The sequence below is a fragment of the Callorhinus ursinus genome, unplaced genomic scaffold, assembly GCF_003265705.2.
Source record: "Callorhinus ursinus isolate GAN/ISIS: 27379988/994484 unplaced genomic scaffold, GSC_fseal_2.0 scaffold17, whole genome shotgun sequence".
Classification (NCBI taxonomy): domain Eukaryota; kingdom Metazoa; phylum Chordata; class Mammalia; order Carnivora; family Otariidae; genus Callorhinus; species Callorhinus ursinus.
The window spans coordinates 1,981,079-1,985,333 of NW_027397079.1; the positions used below are offsets into that span (position 1 = coordinate 1,981,079).

Genomic DNA, 4,255 nt, shown 5'->3' on the forward strand with positions numbered 1-4,255 from the left:
GTGCAGGCGAAGCCCCCATTCCAAAGGCAGCCCCCCTTCAGAGCTCCTCAGCGCAGCGTGTCCATCCTGGGGACACTGCCTTCTGTGCTTTGGGAAGGTAGTTTTCCTCTGTGTGGAAGCCAGTTTCTTCGCCTGTAAATAGATTAATTATATCTTCCTCTCCAGGTGTTTGAGGCGATTCAAGCTAATCAAATCTAAGAATGTGCCAGGAGGGCCTACGAGAACATCATTATAAAATCTCAATAAATCAAGTGTCTCTCCTCCCTCAGACAGGCAATGTGCTGCCTCACCAGCATTGGGTGAACTCTTGCCCTAATACTTCGAGGGTAAATTTAGGAATAACAAAATGCTTGAGCAATGGTACTGGAAATGAGTGGTTTTTGTCTTCAAGTCTTGTTGCTTGGTTAGAAGTAAGAATTTCGGGGGCCTCCCCCAAAAGAAGGCAGGTTTGTAGTCCAAGTTTGCACTCTGGCTGGAGTGTCCTGTGAAGGAGTTCAGTGCATCCTGCCCCTTCTCAGAACCGTGGGGACACGGCATTCACTCTGGAGACAGGCACTGTGCTTGCAGTCCCAGTGCTCCCGCTGGGTTGCTGGTCTGCCTCTCCTGCTCCTGCCTTCAGGGGTTCATCGCCCCCCCTCCAGCATGTCCCAGTCCATCCGCTCTGGCCCCAGGCCCTTCTGCCCGCAAGCCAGCCATGCCCCAGGGCACCTGCTGGGCACCCGCCGGCTCAGTCTGGACAGCTCCCCCGGGAGCCCTGGGGCTCTTGCCTGGACTCAGCCTCCACGTGACCAGCCCAGCGAGGCCTTGCTGAGCTCCTCGGCTCAACTTCTTAATTGTCCACAGTATCTAGGGACATTCTATAAAGTCTACTTACTTATCATGTTTGTTTATCCCCTGCATCCAAGAAGGCAGTGGGTCACATGCCCTTCCGAGTTCTTACCAGTGATTCTCAGTGGGGCTCTCCCAGGTCGGAGTGCATGGCTGTCCCATGATCCAGCTCCGACTTTTCAGTATCTGAAATACATTTTAATAGTTGAGAACTGACCAAATGGTGTCATCATGACATCTACTTTATTTTCGAATTACATTGAAATGGCTATACGATGTGTATGGCTGGGTAATGACCTAACTCCATTAGTCCATTACAACCCAGCGAAGGTGGACCTAATGGGTTCCTATTAAATAAACCATATATGTGCACGTGTCAGTGCCGTATGTGTATTTGTGTATATTTATACATTTCCTGTTAAAGAACAGTCTCCTACCTTTAAAACAGTTCCTATTATTGAAGAAGAACCCATCAGTGCTTGGGAGACATGATCACATCTAGAGTTTAGGAGGCTGGTGATAAGAGAAGCAGCTGCTAGTGAGACTTTAGTACTTTGTAAGAGCAACCCACCAGGATCCGCCCCATCTTCGGAGAAAGTAAAATGAAACAGTGTTGAAGAACAGGTAGCAGGCGGGTCAGTGAGGACCCAAGCCCTGAGCCGCACCTGCCTGTGCATGGGGCTGCACTCGGAGCTCTGGGTGCCCCACTGCCCCTTGTCTTCTCCTCTCCTCTCCCTCCTTCCCTTTGTTCCGCCGGTCGCGTCACCGTAGTCATAGTGACTCTGTCCACAGAGCAATGTTCCTGTTCCAGAGCACTTTTGAATAAACACATTGGTCCTTAGAGAAACTAGGCAAGGCAGTGTTTTTGCAGGTGTGGGAACAGAGGTTGGAGACAGAGGGGTGCTTAGCTGCGGTCATGAGCTCATCAGTTCTTGCTGCCAAAGGGGATGTGAGGGTCATTTATTCTCTACGTGAAATGAGCTCTATTGCCCACAACCTCCCTGACGATGTCAAACTCCAGCTTGGACAGCTACTGTTGGGAAACTCCTAATGTTTACAGCAGAATTAAAGTAGAATGGACTGTCCTATTTGGTTGAACAATTCTGTATCTGGCCACATTTTCCCTTTGAAATTACTAGTGTTAGCTCTCCCCTCTGGGCTCACTCAAGGTACACAGAACTCATTTTTCAGCTGGTGGCCCCTTTCAACGTTCGTGTGACTTCATTTTCCACTGCACTTTCTCAAGGCAAACGGGCCTCACAGACTTCACTATGACCCATTTGACATTGTTTCTAGAGCCTTCCCTCACTGACCTGTGTTCGGAATGTTTTTCTGGTATAGCGACGTTTCTTTTCAAATATGGGATTTAGGTTAACCACAGCATCTGGTATATTAACAAATCAGTTTGTGTAATAAGAACTACTATCCTTGTACGGGATGCAAAATTTCCAGCCTAAGTAGCAAATGGTTTTTAAGAAGCAATGAGATATTATTAACTCATAGAATTCTAAGGTCAACTTAAACACACAATGTTTTCAAATGACCTACATGGTATGCACTTAGCAACAAAGACATCGATCACATTGTAAAAGGTTAGCACAAGAACATATACCCACTCTCTATCCCTCTCCTGCTACGGACTGAATTATGTCCCCATAATTCCTATGCTGAGGTCATAACCCCCAGTGTGACTGTATTTGGAATGCAGCCTTTGAGGAGGCAGTGAAAGTTAAATGAGGTCGTGGAGTGGGGCCCTAATCCAATAGGACTGGTGTCCCCGGAAGAAGAGGAAGAGACACCAGGGATACACTTGCACAGAGTGAAGACCAGCTGAGGACACAGGGAGAGGCCACCAGGCACGCACCTAGGAGAGAGGCCTTAGGAGCAAACACACCGGCCGACACCTTGCTCACAGACGTCCACTGGGAGATAATAAATGTCTGTCATTAAGCTTCCCCATCTGTGGTGCTCTGTGGTGGCAGTGAGCTGATCCATACGGCCCCCCTGTGGGACTTGACTGTCTACAGCTGGTGGGGCCAGCATCATGGTGACATGGAAATTAATCCTAACCAGAGACGTGACGGCTTTTCAAGACTGATAAGCGGGAACTATCAAGAATATACAGAACTTATCATCAACACTATGGGACTGAAGTATCCATAATTTAGGATTTTATTACATAAATATAAATTTGAACACTTGAACGAGTTATTGTCAGCATCCCTGGGGACGGTTGAAAGTGAGCACCCTTTTATATTGGGTTGTTTGAAGTGACTCCTTAGCGGGCAGTCCCTCCTTCTTTCTTTCAGCGAGGGTCAGTGACTGGCTCCCAGATGTTGGCTTCCCTTCGGGTTCTGTGGAAAGAGTGGTGGGGAGGGTCGCTGCTCTCAGGGGTGGAGCTCAACATGCAAGGGGTGGCACTAAGGACCCCAGGAAGAAACCGTTACAAAGAGGCAGGTGTAAGCAGATCAGTCTGGAACCCTGTCCTCTAAGCCTTAGGGGGCTGCTCTGAGGGCCCCACGTTCTGGCTGGCAAGCAGTGGGTGAACTCTGGATCCATGTACTCTCTCTGAGGTCGGTTTGTGCCAGGAAACATCCAGCTCAATGAAGCCAAAAGGCAGAATTCACACAAGACTTCTGAATGGGACTGCTTTTGCAGCTAACACATCAGAAGTGATGACGTGAGAGTTTATCCATTTTCTTGATTTCCTCAGTGGTTTGTGTGCACGCCCTCTTCGTGTAATGCCTTTGCTTTCTTTAGGAGCAGAATTGATTGAATCAAGAACTCTCTGTGACCCGAGAGAAGGAGAAGCTGAAACAGGGCAGTAGCCTCGGGCGGCGGGGGGGCTTCCTGGGGGCGGCGGTCAGCTGGCTGTGCCCCAGCTGAAGGGTGCAGTCCTGGGCCCTGGGCCAGGCTGTCCCCAGACCTCCTCTATGTGTGTGTGACCGGGGCCGTGTGCTGAGATTCGGATGTCGGCTGGGGGCTGCAAACCTTGTACTGGCTTGGGGCGCCTGGGTGGCTCAGTCGGTTAAGCAACTGCCTTCGGCTCAGGTCATGGTCCTGGAGTCCCGGGATCGAGTCCCGCGTCGGGCTCCCTGCTCGGCGGGGAGCCTGCTTCTCCCTCTGACCCTCTCCCCTCTCATGTGCTCTCTCTCTCTCTCATTCTCACTCTCTCAAAATAAATAAACAAATCTTAAAAAAAAAACAGACTTGTACTGGCTGTTCTGAAGACAAGAGGAAAGCTGACATCTAACTCGAGACTTAGGGACATTTGCGGAAAAGGACAGAAGTCATTTTAATATTCAAATGTCGTGCGCGGTCCACATGCGGGGAATGGACAGGTAAGAAAGGAATCCAACGAGTTTCAGTAAAAGCGGACAGTGTGGTGGTTCAGCGTCTGGTCCCGCGTGGTCGGTGGGTGTTCGGC

The 4,255-nt window shown here is 49.7% G+C and overlaps 1 long non-coding RNA gene across 1 annotated transcript; it reads right to left on the reverse strand.

The window, feature by feature from the left end:
• Positions 1-916: 916 nt before the first annotated feature.
• Positions 917-1,559, reverse strand: LOC141374372 (uncharacterized). The gene is made up of 3 exons (XR_012381195.1): positions 1,494-1,559; positions 1,266-1,341; positions 917-1,014 (listed from the first exon to the last, which is right to left on the reverse strand). It is a non-coding gene; the product is annotated as an uncharacterized lncRNA (long non-coding RNA).
• Between the last annotated feature and the right edge of the window lie 2,696 nt (positions 1,560-4,255).